At 38.3% G+C, this 26,630-nt stretch overlaps 1 long non-coding RNA gene across 1 annotated transcript in view; it reads right to left on the minus strand.

Annotated features, from left to right (window-relative positions):
• LOC116746794 overlaps nucleotides 1-26,630 on the minus strand; it is a 251,970-nt gene that overhangs the window by 30,635 nt on the left and 194,705 nt on the right. Inside the window, exon 3 of the long non-coding RNA XR_004347875.1 lies at nucleotides 18,046-18,120. This is a non-coding gene — a long non-coding RNA (uncharacterized LOC116746794). The remainder of the gene's footprint in view (nucleotides 1-18,045; nucleotides 18,121-26,630) is intronic.

A 26,630-nucleotide genomic window follows, 5' to 3' on the forward strand; every position in this document is an offset into this window, starting at 1 on the left:
TAAATGTTAAAAGGAGAAATCTTTGCCTTGTTCTTATGGGGGGGGGGTGGGCATTTCTTTTTGCACTATAAAGTATGATGTTAGGTTTTTCCCACAGAAGTCCTTTATTGTGTTGCAGATTTTTCCTTCTAATCTCATTGAGAATTTTATCAAGGATGACTGAATTTTGACAAGTCTCTCTGAATCCATTGAAATCATTTTTCTTCCTTAACTAGTTAATATGGTTAATAAAATTGATGTCCCAATAAGCCAAACTTGGATTCCTGTGATAAACCCGTTTGTCATTATTCTTTTATACATTGCTGGATTTGATTTGCTAAAATGTTCTTAAAGATCTTGTCTATGTGCTTAAGTGGTACTGTCTGTAGACCTCCTTTCTTGTAAGGTCTTAAGTTTTGTTTTATTATCAGAGTAATGCTCGCTTCCTAAGATGAGTTAGAACGTGTCCTGCCATGGTGTGCGGAATTGGTAATATTTTTCAAAATGCATCTGGAGAGGAATTTTCATTTGGAGGTTTGTGACATCAAACGGAATCAGGCTAACATTTTCATGTTCTAGTGAGATATACCTTTAGTGCTTCTCTGGGAAACTGCCCATTTCACATAAGTTTTTTATTAAATTGGTACAAATTTTTTAATATAATTCCTCTTTATTATTTATAAACAGGGATTAGTAAACGTTCTATAAGATGCCATATAATTTAGGTTTTGTGTGCCATACATTGTCACAATTATTCAACTCTGCTATTATAGTACAAAAGCAGTACAGGCATGAAAACAGCTATGGCTGGGCTCCACTAGGACTTTGAGTGAACAGCTGGCTAGATTAGGCCTAGAAGCTATAGTTCACTGACCTTTAAATATCCATAGCATCTCCTGTGATTATCTGCTTTTTTATTCCTGATCATGGTAATTTTATCTATTGATCTTTCCAAAGAAACAGTTCTTGGTTTCATGGACTATTATTTTGTCATTTATGGCTTTCATTTTTATTATTTCTTTCTGCTGTTCACCTTGTGTTTACTTTGCTCTGCATGCTTTAGTTTCTTAGGGTTGAAGTTTATATCATTGATTTGGAATCTTTCTAACATCAGCACCTAATATTATAAATATCCCTGTAAGCACTGCCTTACCTGCATCTCAGAAGTTTTAATGTGTGAATTTTAATTTATTTTGAAACATTTTAAAATAATTTCCTTTATAACCACTGAATCCTTTAGAAGTACACTACGTTATTTCCCACTCTTTGATTTTATGTCTTTATGTTGATTTCTCATTTAATTTCAAAATGCTCAGGAGATACTCATTTTTCTAATCCTTTAAAAATTGAGACATTGTGTGGCCCACAATATGGTCTTGATCAATGTTCTGTGGGCATTTGAGAATGTTTTTTGCTGTTTGGCATATTATTCCATAAATGTTATAGGTGTGGTTGCTTGCTGGTATTCTTCACATCTTCTGTGTCCTTATCTGTATAATTGCAGACATGCTGTAATTGAGTTATCCAGTTTTCCTTATACTTTGATTAGATTTTCTCTGCATACTTAAGCTTATTTTGCATATATAGATAGGAGTTTTGTATCTTTGTAATTGACCAATTTATCAAATATTCTTCCTTATCCTTGTAATATTTCTCCTTCTGAAGTCTACTTGATCTGATATGAAGTAATTTGTGTTACTATTTACAGTATTTAAACTTTTATATTTAACCACTCTATATCTTTATAAAATAAGTATGTGGGAGATAGCATATAATTGGTTCTCGCTTTTTTAATTGAGTTTAACATCTGCTTTCAGTTGGTTATTAGGTCATTTAACATTTAATTCATATGGTTGATCTTATTTGTTTTCTATTTGTTACCACTGTTCTTTGTACATCTTTCTTTTTGACATCCTTGTAGATTGAGTTTAGAACTTCTTATATCCCCAGAAGCCTAATAGCTGCATTTTTGTTTTCATTGTTTGCTATGTTTAATATACATCTTTTAGTGTAACTTCAGTACATACAGAAAAGCCTTACAATTGTATGCTTCTGTTTCCCCTCCCATACATTATATTCTTGTCATATTTTACATCTACTTAAGCTATAAAACTTTATATACAATCAGTTTTTGCTTTAACAGTTATTTTTAAATATTTAAAGAAAGACAAGAATGACTTCTCTTGCTACTTTCATAAAACTAGGAGTCCTAGAATAAGATTACCTATTTGCACATGACAAGACCTAAAAATTGAAATGCAAACCCTAAAGCTTACACAAAACACCAAACTGTCAGAACTAAAAGAACTCAGTGAAATTTCTGGATATAAAAATATATTGGCATTTCAATATATAAACCAACTGAAAAGGAAATTAACACAATTCCATTTACAATAGGATCAAGAAGAATGCTTAGGATTAACTTAACCAAGGAGGCAAAAAGACATGTACGCTGAAAACTATAAAGCACTGCTGAAAGAAATTAAATTTGACAAGTAAAGGGAAAGACATCATGTTCATGGACTGGAAGAATGTTGTTAAGATGACAACACTACCCAAAATGATCTAGAGTCAATTCAATCTGTATCAAAATCCCAATGAAGTGATTGGCAAAAGGAGAAAAATTCATCCTGAAATTCACATGGAATCTCAGTAACCAAGTTACAGTCTCCCATTTCCCAATTGCTTACCATAGCTTTGTAGCAAGTTTTGCAAAGAAGTGTGGTACTGTCACAAAGAGGCATACAGACAGTAAAAGAAGAGAGCCTCAAGTTGGACCCTTACCTTATGCCATATACAAAAATTAACTCAAAATGCAAAGTCTAAATGATCTGGAACTATTAAATTCTTGGGAGCAAACATGGGGGAATAGTTTCACAACACTGGATTTGCCAATTATTTCTTGGACATGACACCAAAAACATATAAATTGAACATCAAAGTTAAGATCTTTTGTGCCAAGTACACATCAACATAATGAAAACGCAACCCATGGAATGGAAGAATATATTAGCAAATCACTATCTGATAGGGAATTAACATCTAGAGTATATAAAGAACACCTACTAAACAAAAATCAAATTTGTTTTTAAAATGGGCAAAGAACATAGACATTTCTCCAAAGATACACACATGGCCTGTAAGTACATGAAAAGACAATCATCACTCATCATTAGAGAAATGCAAATAAAACCCCAGAGATACTCACTTACATCTACTAAGATGCCTACTATCTAAAACAATTACAACAAATATTGGCAAGTATATAGAGAAATTGGAACCCTTGTGTACTGTTGATGGTAGAACAGTGCAGTCATTGAGGAAAACAGCATTTCTTCAAAAAACTAAAGATAGAACTACCCTACGGCCCAACAATTCAACTTGAGTGTATACCCAAAAGAGACAGCAGAGACTTGAACAAGTTTTGTGCTACCGTGTTCATAAGAGCCTTATTCACAACAGACTGATCTTGGAAGCAAACCAAGTATCCAATGACAGATGAATAAACGGTACATTTTAAGACAGTACTCTTCTCCCTTATCCTTACTGCTGCTGCTACTGTCACTTAGATTTTCTCCAATTAACTATTTCATTATTATTTTTAAATTTCAGTTTCTAAGTATGTAGCTAAGTTGAGGATTGCTCCATGTGAGGAGGCCATTTTTGGGGGGCTGCACTGCGTGGCTTGCGGGATCTCAGTTCCCCAACCAGGGACTGAACCCGGGTCACAGCGGTGAAAGCCTGGAATCCTAACCACTAGGCTACCAGGGAACTCCTGAGAAGCCTTTTTATTTTCCACTCCCTGAATCCCATTAAGCTCCTTCACCCATCTCTTTGAGAGGTTTTTACTTCTTATTGACTTGAGGCAATTATATGTTTACATACAAATTGTCTATGTCCACTTTAAATATTTTCTCCAAGAATCTAGTCACACTGCGGTTATTTTTTGTCCTCATGCAGTCCACCTTAGGATAGGGACAGGGGCAGCCTCCTGGAAAGCACCCCCCTCTTGGGCTAGAACGGGAAGCGCCCCAGCAGGAAACCTCAGTCCCCTGACTGCTGAGCTTCGCAAAGCCTGCCACTCGGAGTACCGCTCTGCACCTGTGTTCAGGAATGCTCCCACTTTTGTTAGATGCCCCGTCTCACAAAAGAGACGGGAACATACAAGGATCAAGCAGCCCGACAGGTCCCTCTGCAGGGCTTGAATGCACCTCCCTGCCAGGTGATCCCACACCTCTCCTGCTGCCGGGGTCCACCACCTCCAGGCGTGTATGGCCTTGATGTGGCCCCATCACTGTGAGCCTCCCTTCTGCGGGCTCTCAATATTCCCATGTGCCGCCATTTCACTCTTCAGTACCACCTTCCCTACTTTCTTAGGAATTCTTCACAGTTCCTTCCCCTCTGAGAAATTCTTTTACTCTTGTTAATCACACCGTATTTGTGTGTGTTCTATCATTATATAGTTTGTTTCTATGGTTTGAGGTAGGAGCAAAGACTGAAGCTTAACACAACTTTGTCCCAGCTCAATTTCAGAGCATCCTGGCAGAAAGACAGAGGCTCAAAGGCTCCACTACAACTGAACTTCAACTTTTAAAACTCTTTGAGGCCTAACATAGGTTTCATTCACCCTCTAAGAAATGAGCCTGATGCCTAATAAGATCAAACAAAGCACTCCATATACAGCCCCTTACACCACACAACTTCTAGGTTAGGAAGCCCACAGCACATACTAGAAAACAGATAGTTACTGGTCTCAATAATTCGTTACAGTTAAAAATAATGATACTTGTTAACAGATTAATGAATATCACAATAAAGAAGGCTGTAAAATTTTAAAACAAAAAAGTACTTTCCATTAAAGCATGACAACTTTGAATGTCCACACATCTCCAAAATGTATTCCTTTTTCCTTTCCTTCTCATCTGAATTAAGATACTTTCCAATGGCAGGCCTGTAGATGTTGGCACAAGTTAGCAGTGTAAATAAGGGCCAGGAGAGAGGATTTGTCAGGCTAAAAGCTGGGATTCACAGCACGAAGATGCTTCTCCAATAACAGCTGTTCACCATTCACTCACTAATGGATCCGAGTTGTTTGCGGACGTTTTAATGGGAAGATAAAACTGGTGGCAGAGTCTCGATGTTCTGATAATATTTAGTTTATAACATCGTGTGGAGGCAGCTATCCTGTGTGCTGCCTCAGGCTGAGTCACTACTTGTCTTTCATGGAGGGAGTAATGTTGAAAATCACACCTCCCAAGGCTCAGCCAGCTACAAATTTCATTTTTTTTTTTTTTTTTTTTTAAACTGAGAGGGGGCCGGGCCATTGACTAAGGATGGATCCCAGCAGTGTCACAGATCCCAGGAAGAAACGCAGGCGGGGTCGCTGACCTGGCTGAACACTCCCACCACGGAGGCAGAAAGAGCCTTTACTAACCCATTAAGCCACACCCCAAGCCAATTAAGCCCGTGTCTCTGGGGCTGGGATCCGTGTCAGATACTGAAAGCCCCGCAGGTGATTCCTCTGAACCCTCAGCCAGAGTTGAGAAACTATCACGGAGCTTCTGAGTCAGTGACTTAAAGCTTTATGGTTTCGTCCATCCAGAAAGTGGTCCTTTCCATTGGATTTTACCCTATTTTGCAAGGTTCTGATTCCTTATGCCCTCCCACTGGTATTTACCACCATTGAATCTTCTTCCAGAGAAAGTTACCAAATTCAGAGTACCCTGAAACAGGTATTTAAGAATTTCCATCTACATTCACTTGAAAACAAAGGGACATTTAGAGTGATTGCTTCCTCTACACTTCTTCTTACATTTAGAATCACAAGAAACACAAGACAGATTTTTCAAATATAGCTTTTTTTCTCTGTAACACATTCCTTTGTAATTATAGCCATTACACAAGCACTTTTATTTTAATTGAATGTTTCATTATCTCTAAAGTGATTCAACCTGCAGTGCTCTCCGCACAATCATGTCTGAAGAGAACAGCTCTCTCCCAGGAACTTTGCAAAAGGCAGCAAAATACACACACACACACACTATTCATTGAACAGTTCTTCCTAAAAGATAGTTGTTACTATAAACAAGTTTCATTTCAAAGAATGACGGGGAACATGTTCATTTTAATTATTACTTTTCTAAACATAAGAAAAGTGCGGGATGGTTTAAGTCCTTAGTGCCCCAAAGTGTGCTCAGGAGACTGAGCTGCGGTTAAACATACAGAACTTTCTCGTTATCCCATTAGCAGTGATGAGTTTGCCCTGGGTCATTCCTTGGCCAGCTCAGCAAGAGCCTTGTAACCAATAGCACATATTTCAAAAACGAATAGCTAGAGACAGCGTGGTTATTTGCCACGTTCGACAGCAGAGAAGACAGACTCTCTCCTCCTCCCCGCTCCGAAGCTATGGGGTGGGAAGGTGGTGGGATGTAGGGGCCTTGACTCTCAGAGAAACCTAAGAACAAGGGGCCGTAAGCAGCCTCAGGGGAGTTGGACCAGGAACACGGTCTCAGAGTTGAGGTGACTCGAGTCCAGGGGCATCTACAGAGAGCATGTGTGGAGCTCCTCATGGGTTACCCAACACGCCCGCATGAGCTTCCCACCGCTGCTGAAGCAACTGCGGCAAACAGAGCGCCTTAGCACAACAGAAGGACGTTCTTACCTTCAGACGTGTAAAGCCAAGGTGTTGGGCAGGGCTGCTTTCCTCCCGGAGGCTCTAGAGAAGAACCCCGTGTCTCTTTCAGCGACTGGAGGGGCCCGTGTTCCCGGGCTCACGACCCCTTCTGCACATCACCCGCCATCTTGCTTCCAGCAGCACACCTCCAGCCATGGCTGGGAGCTGCACGCCTCCCTCTTATAAGGTCAGGGTCACATTGACTCCACCTGGATAATCTAATCTCCCATCTGAAGACCCTTAACTAATCTCGCCATGCAAGGCAGTGTATTCACAGGTGCCAGGAATTAAGGTGTGCACATCTCTGAGGGGGGAATTGTCAGCCCACCAGGATTCCCATCATGGGGATACACTTCACGTGTGATTTTTCTCCTGAAAACAATTTAGGGATCATACAAGAAAGATGTGGCACAAAGACCTATGCGTAACTCATAACACCAGCTAAGATGAGAGGAGTGGAAGAGCCTATTTGAATTGTAAGTTTTCTCACAAAACGTAAATGAGAGAGAACAGTAATTGAGCAGAAGGGAACCGTGAAGCTTGGTTTCTATTACTGCAGCTCAGTAAGAGCTACCGTTAAAACATCAAGCTTCCTATGTGCCAGCCGCTGCAGTTGGTACTTGGTATGTGAGACCCCATTTAGTACTGCATGGATATTTCTCATTCACCAATGAATAAACGGAACCAAACAGAATTTAAGTAATTTGGCCAAAGTCACACAGCTAGTAGGTGGCAAGACGAGGATTCTCGTCCTTGGCTCTGGGCACCAGAGCCCGTGGGTGTTCCTGCTGCACGAGATGCCTTGACTGTTGAGGGTGCAGGAGGCACGGTGGACAGCGGCAGCAGCCCTGCAGCAGGACTCAGAAAGCTGCCTCCTGCTCCAGTCCAGCCGCCACGCAGGCTGTGGGGAAACGCAGTCACTTGTGAAAGGAAAGATCTCGTTCTACCTTGTCTCTTCCTTCTTTATTTCTCTGAGTCTCAAATGAGAACCTTATTTGCTTCTTCCAGAAGACCTGAGGATAACAACCTTCCAGGTCAACGTCTCACGCCCAGGTGCATCTCCTAAGAGGGTTTCCCTGAGGCACTGCGTAATCTTGCCTCCGACCCCTGACGACTTTGACCTTTCAGTTACCTTCACATCTCTCTCTCCAGGAAACCGACTTCTGCTTCCTCATACCAATCTGACAGTTCTTTCTGTTGTTTGTTGGCTTTTCTTGTTTATTTTAACATACTTCGTTGAAGTGTAATTTATGTAAAGTGTACCCATTGAGATGCACATTTCAATGAGCCTTGATAAATGTACACACCCATGCCACCACCTCCCAAATCAAGATACAGAATGTTTCCGACACTTCAAAACTTCTTTCCTGCACCTTCTCAGTCCTCTCTTCAGCTCTAGTCCTAGGCAGCCACTGATCTGGTTTCTGTCACAGCAGATTATACTGGTCTTTTCTGGAGCTTAATGCGAATAGAATCCTACAGTAATACTCTCTATGCCTGGCTTCCTTCACTCAGTGTGATGTTTGTTGAGATCCCTGTTGTTGCACCATCAGTAACTAATTCATTTGAATCACTAGGTGTTATTCACCCAGAGCTGTATCTCTAAGAACTTAGAGCACAGTGCTGTGAAGGGTGTATTGGACTTCATAGTGAAACAGAGCAACACCCTATGGTCCTTACCACCCATGTCCTCCGCCTGCCTTTTGTCTGTGGAAAAACTTTAGCCAAAGAATAAGTTTAATAAGAGCAGCGAGAAAATGCAGAAACAAAGGAAAACCGTCAGAGGAGACCAAATAATAATTGTTTAGTCATGAAGCATAGTCAAGGACCTTTAGGTCCTCCTCAAGGGCTATAGATAATGGTCTTGAGCCATATCCTGTGAGCTGTCTTATTGATACTAAACCCTACCAGGTGGAAGACATAAACACATGATGACCAGGCTGTAACCAGACATAAGCTGCCACAATCCTGAGAACTGGCCTCAAAGAAATGGAAACAAACCGACCCTGGAACCGAAGATTAACTGTGCCTAAAACTATCGAGATGATGCTGGTCAGAGCACCAGTGACCAATTTCAAGATGACCGTCAGAGCTGCCTGTGCTGTTTCTGCAGGCAGCCCCTCCTTCTGTCTATAAAAGCTCTTGCCCCCTGACTGCCTGGGGAGGGGGAGCTGGCCTTTGGACAGGTGCCACTCCCCACCCCTCCCCGCCCTGGTTACCGGCGTCCAAAATAAAGCAAACTTCCCTGTGTTTCGCTGGTGGCGCAGTGGTTGAGAGTCCGCCTGCCGATGCAGGGGACATGGGTTCGTGCCCCGGTCTGGGAAGATCCCACATGCCGCGGAGCAACTGGGCCTGTGAGCCACGGCCGCTGAGCCTGCGCGTCCGGAGCCTGTGCTCCGCAACGGGAGAGGCCACAACAGTGAGAGGCCCGCATACTGCAAAAAAACAGGAAAAAAAAAAGAACTTTCCTTTCCACCAACCTGGCTTCTGTATTGGCCTTTGAGGGGGGAGCAGCCGGACCCCACTTTCGGTTACAATAGCACTGACTCTGAAGAGAAGAAAACTTGCTAGAAAATTACAATATTTTACCCACAGAATCTAGCAAAATAATTACCACGTTTACAGTAAAACATTTTATAATCCATTTAATTATTTTATTAGAAATGCAGAGCCACCGCAGCTAGAAGTATAGAATTCTAGGTACTAATATGACTCCTGTCAAGGAAAGGCTAATTTTAACAATTGCTTAGCACGTGTTTCCTTTGCAGTTTTCATTTGGTCCTTTTAAAATAAAATAAAAATGGTTTATCCTGTGATATTTGCAGTGCTATTACAGCACTAAACACAATGTAGGGATTATAAAACATCTAACATTTATTCAAAAGATCAGTTATAGAAATACATATTCAGGGATTTAATCGTTTGCTTATACTGGAAATTATGATTTCATGGGTTGAGATGTGCCAGATACTCCTTGTGAATACTCAGCGTATTTCACACCATTCTAAACCCTCTGCTGTATGCAGAGGCATCAATCCTGAGCACTTCGCTTGCAAGTCTTTCTTGCCAGGAGGGTTATGGACAGTACCACCAAGAATCTGTGGGTTTAGGAAGATGGAAGAGATTATTCTCAAGTGTTGACTGCAGAGAGATGCTTGGGTGTCAGCAACTTACTGACTTGGGAGGCCGCCTGCGGATTCTGGAGGCCCTATTAAGAGTCGTCTGCTTTAGTTCAATCACAGTTGAGACTGTTGGGAGTGGCTTCTTTGTACTCCGTATTTTTTCACTCCTCAGACCTTCCAGTGGTTTTGTAGCCTCTCATTTTCTGCGTTAAATGTATTACTGGAAGTAGAAAACTGCAAAGTAAACATCGTGATACAATTAAAAGAAATTACAAGGCTAAGGCGTGGAATACACTGGATGTCAGTGAGAAGGGCCCAGCATTTGGGATCATTCTGCCCCGAATTAAAACAAGACAAACAGCTGAGGGAATGAGCAGGAAACCTTCATCCTCGTGGAACCAGCAGGACAGGAGCTGGAAGAGGCCCTGCTATCTATATAGCACTGTAACCACCCTTTAAAGTGCTGTCTCCTAAAAGTAAATATAAATAGCAGTAAACAAGTAGACCATAGCACTTCTGTGAGTTACATCAGTGACCCAAACTAATCTCATGCTCTGCAACTGGGTTTGCTGATTATATATTTCTCATGTTCTCAGGTACCTGAAAGAGGTTTACAACTGTCTCTGCAAGAATATTACATCATCTAACATTCTGACAATTATTTCTAAAAAATAATATTTCAACTAAAATGTTCGGCACTTCATCAAAGATATCCAGAGACGTAAGAAGCTATGACATCTGAATGGAGACCAACACACAAAAAATGTTAAGCAAAAATGAGTCCTCAGTTACTCCAGGTAGTAGAATCAATAGATATGGGTTGTAAAATAACTATGCTTACTGTGGAGATAAAAGGAAAGCATAAGCATTTCAGCAAAGAACTCAAAGATTTAAAAAAAAAACAAACAAATTTTATATTCCAGGTTTGAAAAAGAAGCGAGTACAAATTCTACACTAAAAATGCAATTACTGAAATTGAGGACTCGGTAGCCAAATATAACAGGAAATGAGATTTAGCTGAAGAGAACGTTAGTAACTGGGAAATAGATGAGAAGAACTATCAAGAATGAGGCACAGAAAGACAAAGGAATAAAAACTACAGAAGAGAGGATGAGACAGCAAGGATACTTAGAAGATTTAATATGTTTAATTGTGAAAACCACAGAAAATGCAACATACATGAATAAATACAAAGTAACACGGACTGAATAAAAAAATTAGATACTGTGGTGTTTGAAAGTATTTATAGAATTAAATAAGTCAAGAGAGCATAAAATGTCTAGGTTAACAACTAAAGACGACTAAAAGGCTATATAACTAGCCCACCAACAGGAAAAAATGGAATAATAAAAAATATTTCAATCAATCAACAAGAAGGAAAATGAGAAGTCAAATACTGAGGGCAGATAAGAAAAATACAGTAGCATCATATAAAGTCCAATATATAAATAAATGGCAATGAACCATGTGAAAGAAAATGCCTGATAATCTAAATGAAGTACAAACAATATATACTTGCTTTGAAGAGATATATCTGAAATATAAGGATGCAGAAAATTTCAAGTAAAAGGATGGAAGAGATATGTCATTTAAACACCAATCAGAGAAAACCGATGTATAGGCAGACCTCAGAGATGCTGTGGGTTCAGTTCCAGACCACAGCAATAAAGCAGATATCACAATAGATTGAGGCACACGTAGTTTTTGGTTTCCCAGCGCATATAACAGTTATGTTTACATTATAATGTAGGTTATATGTAAGTGTGCAATAGCAGTATGTCTAAAAACTGCATACCTTAATTTTAAAATATTTTATTGCTAAAAAATGCTAACCATCATCTGAGCCTTCAGCAAATTGTAATCTTTTTGCTGGTGGAGTTTGAAATATTGCAAGAATTACCAAAATGTGAAACAGAGACACGAAGTGAGTAAATGGAAGTTGGAAAAATAGAACCAATAGATTTGCTTGATGCAGTATTGCCCAAAACTTAAAATGTGTAAAACAAGGCAGTATCTATGAAGCACAATAAGTGAGGTATGCCTATACCTATATTAATATTAGATAAAGTAGACTTTAAGGCAAAACAAAGTCCTAGAGCTAAAGTAGGTCACTTTGCAATGCTATAAGCTTTACTTCACCAGAAATATATCTTGACCAGTAAAGAACTGGCCAGCCTAGCCCAGTCCAAACTTCTTCCCATAGAATCATCACCTAATTAAATAATGTCTTCTGAAGTTACTGCTTTGTGATGTGGCTGGGCGCATACACAGACAAATCTAATTGATACTCGGAGGAAGAAAAGCTGCAGAAAAAAATTCAGCAACTGTCTTACTGGCAAACATTGCTTTTTTTCCCTTGAGTTCAGAACAAAATAAGAATGATTGACATTATTACTCTGATTCATCATTGTGCTCGTCCTCCTAAACAGGTCCAAACATGGCCTGAGAGATCAGAGAAAAGTGACAGGGGAGGGGCTCCTGTGGTTTGGACCTCCGACCAGTGCATCAGAGGAAGGCGTCCTTCTCAGCTTGTCCAGGTGCAGGGCAGAAGGGGAAGCAGGGGTGAGGCTGAAAAGCTATCGGCAAACATCAAAATATGGCCTCAGATTCTTTATTACGCTTTCTCTCCCCCCGTATCTTGGACACCGCTAATGTATAGGTCTTAGATCCCAAAGAAGATATGTTTCCACCAGGAATCACAACAATGGTTGAGGCTGCCACATTGTCACTTACGGCTCATCAGTCAGCAACAAACGGGGATCACAGTTGATTGATCTTGTTTATCAAGGGGAAAATGGAATTGCTCCTACAAAACTGACTGAAGAAGAAGAATGTCTGGAATTTGCCCCTGTCCAGTGCTACAAGTTAATGAAAGGGTATGACACCCCCAAATAACTGAGATCTTTAATGACTCACAATTTCATTGATAATTTGCTACAATCTATGAGGTTAAGAACTATAACTGGATGAGGCTCTAGTTGAGGGCAAAGAGAGCAAGAAATTGGTATTGGAAGAAAGAGCCTAGAAATCCCAACTTGTGACAAGTTGCAGAAGCTCATTCCCTTCCACTAATATTGTCTATATGATGAGTGGTCATTAAGTTATATGATATTAAAGGAGGGTGATGATCGGGCTAGTAGATGAATATGTATCACAGAAAACTACAGAGACTTATAAGAAATTTTGGTCCCCTATTTTTGGGTTCATAATGGGCACATCTCCTGGCACCATGTTGGGCAAAATATGATGTTGCCACTGATGAGTCTGGAAGTTCAAATAAGAGAATAAGATGTATAACGAACTAATTGTCCAACTAATTGTCCATACCAGATACAGTTTGTATCTTTTCAGAAATATTCTCACTCTTCTCACTACTCACGGAATTTCTTGGATTCTTTTCACAACAGGGTTCAGTTGTACTCTTCCACGGAGAGGCACTGTGTACGATTTGGAAGGCAGAACCAAAGAGAGGTCATCCTGATTTGGTGGTGACCACTGGGGACAAGCACGTGGGCACCAGCACGGCGGATGTGTGGTTTTGCTCATGACTCGGGGTCTTATCTTTTGACAAGTACTAGCCACAGCGCTACAGGCAAGTCGGATCATTCATGACCGAGACCAGCAGCCACGGAGTCAGGAGCACCTTCCTGAACCCACTTTAGAAGGTTAGGATCTTTGCGATCAAGTTTAGTTATTTGCTATCATGAGACTAGAATTTTCATATATGAGTCAAGTGTGACTGACACTGGAATTAGAAAATGACCTTTTAAAGGTCAAAACAATGGCAGAAATGACAAAGGAGATATTTTTTTTAAATCCTAAGCAAAATTAAATATCAAATTTGAAATTTCGTATTCCTGTCATATAAAGATGATTTTCAAAGCTGTAAGAAAAATACCCTTCTTTAAAAAGTGGACAAGCAGTAGATAGAATGTTCACGCCCCTAAAGCTATAACTATATATTAAAATATTAATTATATATTACAATACTCAGCCTCACTTGTAAACAAAGAAATTAAATTAAAATGAGAACTTTTTCACCTAAAATTTTCTTCAAATTGTCAAATTTTTTTTTAAAGTCATCCTTGTATTACCAAGGGTATTTTGAAGTAGGTGTCCTCAGACAGTGCTGGGGGGTATATATATTATTGTGTATATTATATATCAGCCTGCATCATAGCAGGAAACAGACGGCATACTCTGAGTCCTTAACTGAGGACAGTTTAATGAAGTTTCTCCTTTTGCAGTGCAGTTGCAGTTAAGGGCATCGTAAGGAAGAGTGAAGGATCAAGGGCTAGCAGCAGCAAAAAGCCATTACCACACTCAAGACTGAGAGGGGAACAAATCGGGTTGGAGGAGACTGAATGAAGTCAGGCTCTGGAAGTGTGGGTTCTGTACGGGAGCTGTAGGTTTACAGCACAGCCATTGCCCAGAAGAGAATTAGTGAGCCTGTGGTGGGTAGAAATAGCTGACCTGACCTACTCCCAACTCTCCATCTCCAGCTTGTGTCTCCCTGTGACTGAGCCCGACTAGAAACCGAACAGCAAGGAAGCCTAAGTGATGTAATCGAATTCCTGCCAGTGAACTTCCCGGACAGAAAGCTGAGCAGGAAGGGGCAAAGAATGGATGTTAGGGTCAGGGCTGGAGGAGGGGGAGGGAAATAGAATACAACCAACCATCATATAGTATAAATTATATCTCTCTAGTAGACATATGGCATTGTGAGTTAAGTTTCATGAAAACGTTCATACACTCAATTGAATAATTCACCTCTAGGAATTTATCTTAAGGACACTATTGAACGAAAATACAATTGCCATTGCATTACTATTTATAACTGGGAAAAAAGAAATAGCTTAAGATTTTAGAGTAATAGGTTAGTATGATGGAGTAATATGTCACCAGTATAATCATGATATATGTGGGTTCTGTGCTTCGTCACCCCTTTGTATCCTCAACATCCTTACCTCTATTTGAGAAAGTGTCTTTCTTTAATGCAACAGGATTTAAATATCACAAACAAACTATACATATATATATGATTTTTATATATTTATATTTATTTATAGATTTAATTTTATTTTAAAAATTATATATATAATTTATATTTATATAAATATATATTATATTTAATTTATATTTTATATAAACATTATATATATTATTTTTTATATGTATAATTTTTTTTTCTGTTAGGTCCTCCTCTCTGAAGAACTGCAAATATGGATAGCAGCATATGGATTAAAGGATGGGCAGTGTGTAGCAGAGTTGTTACCTACGGAAAAGAAGCAGAAGGAGATCAGAGGAGGAGTCTTCTACATGTTGATATGTGTTCACTCTGTCACTGCTTAAAAAAGGACCCAAGGACAATGGTCAAGAAGAATTGGTGCTGTCATCTGGACTTCACATGTACTCCTGGTCAACTCTGTATGACAATGGGTCGTTTCTAGTTAAGACTTCCACCTGCATGCTTTTCTCATAATTATGGGTTAAATTAGCATTGCAACATATGCAAGAATACTTTGGAATCTGGAAAAATAATGTGCTGTTGAGTATAGTAGGCAGGTTACAAGATGTAATATACCACTACAGCGTACACTGTCTTCACGAACCTAATTTAGATTTTAAAATACCTATTTTAAAATGCCTATATGAACACTATTTTTGAAATGTTAACAGAAGTTAATTCTGGATGGTGGAATCATGCTAACTCGGCTTTTTTCTTCCCTAAGAAGTTTTCCAAAATTTTCTAAATGTTTCTTACATGTATTATCAGAAAATATCTCTTAAGGAAGGGAATTTTTATCTCAGTGTGGACTGTGCAGTTCTAGTTAGTGAATGCTGACTTAATAAAGCTATTTTCTGAGAGGGTTACACATTATGACATGCCAAAACTAATCACTTCAAAAAATCACATAATTTCAAGCCATGCCTCAAAAGTTTGAATTACACAGTACAACGGAGAATGAGAAGTTGAACCACAATAAATACCACAAATGCAGAGGGATACACAATTCGCCGTCGGACTTACACAGATTAAGGTGCCATTAAGTGCAGGTGTTGTGGCCTGATCTTCAAATAACAGGAGAGTTCAGAGGTCTCTTTATTTTAAATAATCCTCATCTTTAGGTTCCTTCCAAGAAAGAAGGAGTTTGGGAAACTGAATATGACACTGAAACTCTCAGCACAGAGGGCATTATCCCCCTCGCCATAACAGTATGTGCTCTGGTCTGGCCCATATCTTCATCTATCAGAGAGCAAAGGTAAGTGAGCTATTTCAGCAAATTACCCCTTAAACGTAGGTCTGAGGTGTGGTGAAAGCAGCCGTGAAGAGTGAAGAGTACCAGGGGCAGCTCTTACAAAGCACAAGCGAACTTGCATGGTGGCAGCTGCCCGGGATGTCGGCTGCCCCCTGTCTTATGAACCATTAGAAGCAACAGAAATATGTGCCCCAGAGAAGGGTGGGGCTGATGTAATTCTATGATCATTTAAAAATTGAAGACATTCAGACAACGCATTCAACCATTCTTGGTTTCAGTTTTCTCCTCTGTGACATGGAAATACCAACACTTACTTATCTCACAGAGCTACTGAAAGGACTGAGTTTGATGTAGGTACTGAGAGCATTGATGTATTCCTTCATTCTTTCAACAGATACTTATTGAGGGCACAATGTCCAGGATATAGTAATGAACTAAACAAAGGAATTCCTACATTATATGCTCTAGTGACAGGACAGACAGCAAACAGTAAAACAAAAGATAGTGATACGTTAAACTAAGGCAATGGGACAGAAAGTGAACTAGTAGCTATTTAGAATGTCAAGCAAGGTCTTTGTGGTGAGATGAGCTTGAGATTACCCCTGAATGCCAGGAAGGATCCAGCCAGGTGCAGAGTAGGGATAAGCCCACCAGGCAGACAGAACATTGAGGGCAGAGGCCCCAAAATGGGCTTAAACATGGTATGTTTGAGGAACCAGAAGGAGACCAGGGTGACCGCATTGCCACGGACAAATGAGAATGCGTGGTGCCCAGTACATATTATGGGCTCAGTATATAATAGTTGTTACTCACATAATGGGTACGTAAATGGCAAAGCAATGAAAATGCATCCCTGGGAATAACAGGTTTATCACTATAATAATGGTCATGATGTGTAAAAAAATACCTATTATTAGACTGCCACAGCCTGATGGATTGTCTGATGATAGGTGCCAATTGTGATTATGAACCAGGGACAAGTCACATTACAGACCCATGAAGTACTTCAGTTTTGTCCAGTATACTATAATTTGCCACTGAGTTTCTCACAGCCTCAAGTGAAATGTGAGTCAGCCTCTCCAGACCTCAGCAGGGTCTCCCCAAGGCCAGGCTAACTGGCTCCTCCCAGCCAAAGCCTAGGGCCCTCCTGCACATCTGGCCAGAACTACTGAGCAGGACATTATATGCTTGTTGAACATCCTTGTGGGGACATCCTCCTTGATATTATCAAATAAATGCCAAGGACTGAGAAGGAACAGGGTTTTTTTTTTTAAGCATACGTGAAATGACTGGCACTGAAGAGTGACCAAAAGTTGGCCTTATTAAGCTTGGTCCACACCCAGCAGTTAGCTATATTGGAGTCACACAGACACACACCGACATATTGATTTTTGTTTTCTCTAATAAAATTACAGACCTGAGCTTTGAGTTTACTTCTTAATGAGAAGGTGTTTATTCTTTCGTGATGACTCCTTTAGGCACCCTTTTTTGGGAATGTTTATATAAACTAGACTTTAAATGATGACAAGTAATCATTGTATGACCTCTCTATAATGTTGCTATGTCAATCTCAAAAAACAAATGTTAAAATGTTGTCCAGTATGTATTTTAAATCAATAACATTACCATGGCAACTATTAGCAAATCCATTTTAATCTGTACTTCTCTTGTAGACAAAATAGAATACTTCAACATTTAATAAACACGGCCACTTAATTGACTTTTACTCCATAGGCTATTTATTCTGGTAACTATTAATTTTTCACACAAAGTTAGATAAAGAAACAGAACTTAATTGAAAATAGTAAATACAACATATTTTATTTTTCCCTGAGAGCATGTTCTGAAAATTGATTATTCTTAAAAATAGTGGATGTAATTCCACAGGTTTTCTATCATGTATGATATACTAAATTGTAATTATTCAGGGTAGTGAAGGAGACTTTGCTTTGGATATCTCAAGAGTAACAGATAATAAAACATGCACTATATAAGCCAATTTATAACATACCTCATATCTGTAAATAATCTTGGATCTGTTCGATATGGTAGGAGGCACTGCAATTTCCATACAGCTAAAATATCACTAACAAAAAGACAAAAGAATAATTTTATTGTTTCCATAAATACATAAAATCAACACCATGTGATTCTGAGACTGAATAATTTGAGAATCAATCACAAAACTTACGGTGTTTCAACATTTAGAGGCATGTATGTTTTCATTAACTACCAAGCACACAGTTGTATGAGCCACAAATTATCTTAGTAAAGACAGCAGTAGTTAAATCTTAAAGCAAACCCCTTCCTCACATGCATTCTTAATCTAACGATGTAAGCCATCGTTTTTAAAGATTACTTTATTCCCTATGTTCTCAATAAATGTAGTAAGCCAACATATTTTTTCTTTTGCTTTACATTTTGCTGTAATATGGTAAAAAGCCTCCCAAAAGAAGACCAATAAATATTATTCACTTGAATTTTCATGTGCAAAAAGGCAGTGATTTAGTTCAATAATTTTACTTTACTTTAACTCATTAGAACTTCAGCTACTGTCTCATCTGTGTGTATCTCTGTGATTGTATAATTTTGAATATATACTTTTTGTACCACCTCCTTAAATAGACAGAAGACAAATTTAACAGGACCAAAATTCTATCAAAAATGTGCAGGTATATGTGGAACTGATTAATCAGGAAACAGTGTTGTTATCAGAAGAATTTGTCACTATCTAATGCCATGAACCACTAATAAAGTTAAATGACTTCAACTTTATATATTCAAGCCATCACTGTCATAACAGATATACAATATTTTACCTTGGGAAAATATTTTGAGATGAAGTAATAAGCAGAAACAATATTTTCAAAGTCTATATTGTGTCACCAAAGCTACAAGCATGAATCTTTGGGAAAGAATTCTTTGATTCATGAGTGTAGCACTTTATAATATTTTTCTTAAACTTCCTAGGGTGATTCTTTTTATATAATTTCACCAAATGACATTATCTCCCTTTCTTGTAAGCATTCCAAGAGAAATATCACCAATATAGGACAAGCACTCTTACCACAAAGATTTATTAAGGAAAATAATCAAATAAACCCCATATATAAACAGATATATAAAATAAGACATATTAAACAAGTTATATGTGTGCATGTAGGTAGTGAGAAATCCTGAGCTATCTCAATCTATTAAACCTCTTAACCCAGCTCCCCCCCAAATATAATAATTTAGACTTTTTTGAACTGGTTTTTAAGACCTTTGAGTGCAATTGCTATATTCAAGTTCCTTGCACCTCACCCTATGCCTTCACTGCTGCTCTCGGGCCAATGGCTATCCTCTGTGCTAACATGGCCTGCCCTAATGTCCACACACCCAGGCTTTGAATTTTTTACCTCCTGTCTTTCAAGAAGCTATTATCTGCCTATTCTCTACATGAGACACCACCATGATGATCAAGATACTGACCAGCCTTCCAAACCACACCCTCGCATTCTCCTGGTCCTTTCTCTCTTGTCAAAATGCAACCATAGGGCTTCCCTGGTGGCGCAGTGGTTGAGAGTCCGCCTGCCGATGCAGGGGACACGGGTTCGTGCCCCGGTCTGGGAGGATCCCACATGCCGCGGAGCGGCTGGGCCCGTGAGCCATGGCCGCTGAGCCTGCGCGTCCGGAGCCTGTCCTCCGCAACGGGAGAGGCCACAACAGTGAGAGGCCCGCGTAACGCATAAAAAAAAAAAAAAAAAAAAAAAAAAAAAAAAAAAAAAAAAAAAAAAAAAAAAAATGCAACCATAGATTTATTTTTGGGCAATTTCTAAATTTCATCTAAATGGAATCATACATTATATACTGATTTCATCTGGCTCTTTTGCTCCACGTTACGTCTGAGATTCTCTCTGGATGTTGAGTACGGTAGCAGAGGCACACTGTTTGTTATTGCTATATAGCAGGCTTCACAACCTAGGCACTCTTCACATTTTGGACTGTTAGAGACTGTTCTATGAATGCAGAGTAAGATGTTTAGCAGGAATGCTGGCCTCTAGTCATAAAATGTCAGCAGTAGCGCCCCAAGGTGTGACAACCAAAACTATCTCCAGACATTCAAGTTACCCCCAGTTGAGAACCATAGTTATATAGTCTTCCGTAGTTGGAATGTATCTTATAATTATTTATCCAGCTTTCACTGATGGAAATTTGGTTGTTTGGGGTGTTAGTAACAATCTGGACTTACTCAAGAAAATAAGGCCACCCTACTATAATCATGAGAATAAAGTGGTTTCGTATGTAAATTAGAATTTACACAAACTTCGCGAGAGCTTGGCAGGGGTGGTGGCAGAGGAGGAAACGTAGGATAAACATAAGGAAATTGCCAAACAATGTAAGCACAGGTGAAGAAGAAAGTTTGGGAAGCAGATCCTGGAGACTCCACCTGAAGCACCAAGGCAGGTAGCTGTCAAAGGCCCCCAGGAAAGCTGCATGCTTCTCAAGGTCTGCGAGAACACACCCACCAACTGTCTCAGTCAGCAGCAGCAAGTTAGGTTTCCAGCTGCTCCCTGAGAAGATGTTCTGAGTCAAACATCCAACTGCACATCAAGGTCCACCAGTTTCAGTGAGATTCCTGTGAGAAGAGGGCCTCTAGTCCTCTTCACCTTCCACTGTGAGTTACTCTCATTGACAAAACTTAATCCTGAATAATATCAGGAATGGGATTCCGGAAAATGTCATCCTAAGCTTCTTTTCTGCATTTCAGAGGGAGATCAGAGAGTGATGTTCAGTTGACAGGAGACAATCCAACACAGCAGCTGCTCTAAAGATTCTTGCATGTGCCTTTTGGTGCCAATATGGACTCAGTTGTGTTTGATGTATATGAAAGAGTGACACTGTTGTGTTATATAGTAAGGGTCATAGAGTACTACCATCAACAGTGTCTGAGAGTTCCAGTCACCTCACGTCCTTGCTATCACTTCATACCACTCTACATTTTGAAATTTTTGTGTGTCTTAATTTTAGCCATTCTGGTTGGTGTGTAATGGTACCTTACTGTGGTTTTAACTTGTACTTGCATGTTGACTAATGATTATCATTTAGCACCTTTTCTTATACCTTTAATCCACTGGGATACATCCTGGTTTATAGTGCCGGTCTGTGGCCCTTGCCATCATTTTATTAGTTTGTCTACCTCCTTCTTATTCATTTGTAGAAATTTAAATGTATGTATATACACATGTATGTACCTATATGTGTACATCTATTTCTATATCCATATTTATATCTATGTCTAGACCTAGATCTAGATAGATCTGGGTATGATATCATTATTACTTATGTGTCACAATTATCTTTTCCTACTCTGAGACTTGGCTTTTAATTATCTGAATGCTGTATTTTTTAATTTTGTTTTGATAGTAGGGTCAGCTGCAGTCCTAAGATACAATACAGAGATTTCCTGTAGATTCTTCCCCACTTTCCTCCAATGGTAACATTATGCAAAATTCAAGTATAATATCAAAACCAGAAAACTGATATTAACATAATCTATCAATCATTCAGATTTCACCAGTTTTATACACACTCATTTGTGTGTATGTATTTTAGTCAAAAAATATCTTGAGACAAATGAAAATGGAAACACAACATACTAAAACTTATGGGATGCAGCCAAAGCAGTTCTAAGAGGGATGTGTAGAGTTATAAATGCATGTATCAAAAAAAAAAAAGACTTCAAATAAACAACCTAACATTACACCTCAAAGAACTAGAAAAAGAAGAAACTAAGTCTGAATTTAGTGTAAAGAAGGAAATGATAAATAGAGACAGAAATAAATGAAACCAAGAAAAAGAGACAAGAAGAGAAGAGATTAACAAACTAAGACTTTGTTCTTTAAAAGATAAACTTGACGAATAAAAGAGAGAGATGACTGAAATAAATAATTATAAATGAAAGAGGAGACATTACAACAGATGCCACAGAAATACAAAGGATCATAAGAGACCACTACAAACAGTTATATACCAACAAATTGGACAACCCAGAAAATGGATAAATTTCTGGAAACATAAACCTACCAATACTGAATCATGAAGAAACAGAAAATATGAATAGACCAACAACAAATAAGAAGATTTGAGTCAGTAATAAAAATATTCCCAGCAAGTAAAAGTTCAGGACCAAATAGTTTCACTGATGAATTCCACCAAACATTTAAAGAAGAATTAATACCAATCCTTCTCAAACTCTTCCAAAAATTAAAGAGGAGAGAATATACCCAAATTCATTTTACAGAGCCAGCATTAATTACCCTGCTACCAAAGCCAGATGAGGATCTACAAGAATAGAAAACTAAAGGCCAATATCCCTGATGAATACAGATATAAGAATTCTCAACAAAATACTAGCAAACAGAATTCATCAAAACAATGAAAGGATCATACACCATAATGGAGTGGAATTTGTACCTGGGATGCAAGGATGGTTCAACATATACAAATCAATATATGTGATATACCATATTAACAGAATGAAAGATAAAAATCATATGATGAAATCAACAGATACAGAAAAAGCATTTGATGAAATGTACCATTTTTTAAGATAAAAATTTCTCAACAAATTAGAAATAGAAGAACCATGCCTCAAAATGATAAAGGTCATATATGACAGACCCACAGCTAAGAGCTGAAAGTTTGTCCTCTAAGATCAGGAACAACACAAGTGTGTCAACTCTCACCACTCCTAATCAACATAGTAGTACTGAAAGTCCAGGCCACAGTAATCAGGGAAGAAAAAAGAAACAAATGTATCCAATTTGAAAAGGAAAAAAAATTGTCTCTGTTTGCAGATGACATGGTCTTAGATATAGAAAACTCTAAAGACTCCACCAAAAAAAAAAAAAAAAACCTTCTAGAACTTATAAACAAATACAGTAAACCTGCAGGATAAAAAAAAAAGCATATAAAAATTAATTGCATTTCTATATACTAACAACAACTTACCTGAAAAAGAAATAAAGAAAACATCCCATTCACAATAGCATCAAAAATGTTAAAATATTTAGGAATAAAATTAACCGTGGAGAAGAAAGATCTGTACAGTGAAAACTATAAGATACTGAGAAATAAAATAGAAGACACAAATAAATGGAAATATATCCCATGGTCATGTATCGGAAGACTTAATATTGTTAAAATGCCCATAATCCCCAAAGCTGTAGATTTCAATGAAATCCTTATCAAAATTTCAATAATATTCTTCACAGAAATAGAAAAAATGATCCTAAAATTCATATGGAAATGTGAAAGACCCCAAATAGCCAAAGCAATCTTGAGGAAGAACAAAACTGGGGACATCACACTTCTTGATTTCAAACTACACTACAAAACTCGGGCAATCAAAACAGTATGTTGCCAGCATAAAAATAGACACGTGAGACCAATGGGACAGAATTGAGGGTCCAGAAATAAACCCACGCATATACAGTCAACTAATATTTGACAAGGAGCCAAGAGTACTCAATGGGGGAAAATAGTCTTTTCAATAAATGGTGTTGGGAAAACTGGATATCCACATGCAAATGAATAAAACTGGATCCCTATTTTACACCACTTACAAAAATTAACTCAAAATGGATAAAGATTTAAATTAAATCAAAATGGACAAAGACCTGAAATCATAAAACTCCGGGAAGACAACACAGGGAAAAAGCTCCTTGACATTGATTTTAGCAATAAGTTTTTGTATATGACACCAAAAGCACAGGCAACAAAACCAAAAATAAACATGTGACATGCAATTACATCAAACTAAAAAGCTTCTGCACAGCAGAAGGAACAATAAACAAAATGAAAAGGCAACATATGGAATGGGAAAATACATTTGCAAATCATATATCTGTGTTTTATATTCAAAATATGCAAGGAAGTCATACAATTCAACAGCAAAAAAATCCAATTGAAAAATGGACAAAAGACTTGAATAGACATTTTTTCCAAAGAAGAAATATAAATGGCCAACAGGTACGTGGAAAACTGCTTAACACCACTAATAATCAAGGAAATGGAGATCAAAACCACAATGAGCTATCACCTCACACTTGTTAAAATGACTATTATTAAAAAATAATAATAAGAGATTACAGATGCTGACAAGGATGTGGAGAAAAGGAACCTTTGTGCACAGTTGGTGGAAATGTAAATTGGTGCAGCCACTATGGAAAACAGTATGAGGTTTCTCAAAAAAATAAAATAAAACTACCATATGATCCAGCAATCCCAATTATGAGGATATATCCAAAGGAAATGAAATGTCTATCTCAAAATGTTTTCAGCACCCCCATGTTCATTGCAACATTATTCATAATAGGCACGACATGGAAAGAACTTGAGTCCACTGACAGATGAATTGATTAAAAAATGTGATATATATAATATATTAACATATCTATATATAAATGCTATTCAGCCATAAAAAAAAAAGAAATCCTGCCAATTTTGACAACATGGATGAAACTTGAGGGTAGCTAAGTGAAATGTCAGAAAGAAAAAGACAAACATTGCATGACCTTACATAAGCAGAATCTTAAAAATACTGACCTCATAAAAACAGAGTAGATTGGTGTTTGCTAGGGGCGAGGAAGGTGAAATAATGGGTAAAGATGGTCAAAGGGTACAAACTTCCAGTTATAAGACGAATAAGTCCTGGGCATCTAATGTAAAGCATGGTGACTATAGTTAAAAATACTGCTAAATGCTAAGAGAGTAAATCTGAAAAGTTCTCAGAGCATACACACATACACATACACACACGCACACACATACACACACACCGTAACTATGTGAGGGGATGCTTTTGTTAAGTAATGTTACTGTGGTAATCATTTTGCAATATATACGCATGTCATATAATTACATTGTATACCTTAGAGTTATAAGCTATATGTCAATTATATCTCAATAAACCTAGAAAAAATTAAAATGTAATTTCTTTTTCTTCCTGCTGTTATTGTTTCTACTGAAAAATCTGGCATTATTCTTCTTTTTGCTCTGTTGAAAAAAAATGTGGTACTTACTCTGGCTGCTTTGAAGATTTTATATTTATCTTTATTCAGCAGTTTTATATAATACATGCAGGTGTGATTTTCTTTTTATTTCTTCTGATTAGGACCATCAAGCTGCTTGAACTGTAAGTTGTTGTCTTTGCCAGTTTTGGAAAATTCTCATACAATGGTATCTCACATAGTGCTTCTGTTTTATTCTCCTCTTTCTCTAGGACTTAAGTTAAATGTATTTTAAATTTTTTTCAGTATATCCTCTATATCATTTATACTCTTTCCTGAATTTCCCATCCTATCTCTATATGTGTTTAAAGGAGTCTGTTTGTGTTTTTAGTTTCCTCATTTTGTCTTCTGCCATATTTAATACATTAATTATTCTACTTCTCTCATTCTTACTTTCAATTACTGTATTTCTTTAGTTCTAAAATTTTACGTTGACCTTCTTACAGATTCCAGGTCTGGAAAGTCCCCATCTTTTCATCAACTGTCAATCTATTTTTACTGCCTGTATTTTTTACCTTGGTTTTTGTGCATTTTATAAACATATTTAGTAATTTTTAGTCATAAAAATTGTAGAGTTTCTGCCTGATGATCTTCCTAAAAAGAGGATTAATCTTCACAAAGGCATGGACTGTGTTGGTGAATCACCCTGGACCAGTCAAGGAAAGGTTTGGGGCTTTGCGAAGTTTGAACTTTCTTTGATCTGCTCTTATCTCTAAAGCATAGACGTATGCCTATGGGGATATGCTCTTAGGGGGCATTCTTTCTCGGATCTTAACTGAAAACCTCCGAGTCCTTTGGAGTCATCCAATGTGTTAATCTCTAAACTGTTGCTTCGCTTTCCCTAGAAGTATTAAACTGCTGAAATATTTGCTCAGTCCTTTAGATCTCCAACTATAGCCGGCTGCTTGGTTTCTGGATGTCTCTTCCTGAACACCCCATAGTTTAGGAAGTGGTCAAAAGCCTTGGTGGTAAACTTCATGCAGTCTCCCACTCACTTGTCTGCAGTTATTTTTTTCCACTCAAGTTCAGTTCTTGGAGGGTCCCAACACCAACCTCTGTGTCCCCAGCATGAGACCTCTGTTAGTTCTAGGCCTCCACTTTCTGCCCTTCGTCCTCACCCATGGACTTGGCAAAACGCTGAGGACAACTGCAGAGAGGAATGTGGGACTCAGAAGTCTCTCTCCCTTATCTCCAGAATTTGGGCCCCTCTAGTTCTGCCTGCCTCGATTGTTCTCCAAAGCTTTTCAAGAGTTGTTTTATATCCTAATCCAGCTTTTAACCTTATTAAGAGAAGGGTTAGTCTGGTGGGTGCTACCTTGTTGTGGTTGACAATGGAAATCACTGCTGAATTACGTGAGTTTGCAGTTATGAGAAATCCTAAGGGAACACATCTCTTGAATAAATGTGACACCTCTGAACACTGAAAAAATATCAGATACAGTTACTTCTACTCGTAGGATTGCATTTTCTCTCTTTCTATGTTGTTTCATCTCTTCTCATCTCTTCTCTCTCTGTGATGGTGGTGGGAGTTTATCACAACCTG

The sequence above is a fragment of the Phocoena sinus genome, chromosome 21, assembly GCF_008692025.1.
Source record: "Phocoena sinus isolate mPhoSin1 chromosome 21, mPhoSin1.pri, whole genome shotgun sequence".
NCBI classification, from domain to species: domain Eukaryota; kingdom Metazoa; phylum Chordata; class Mammalia; order Artiodactyla; family Phocoenidae; genus Phocoena; species Phocoena sinus.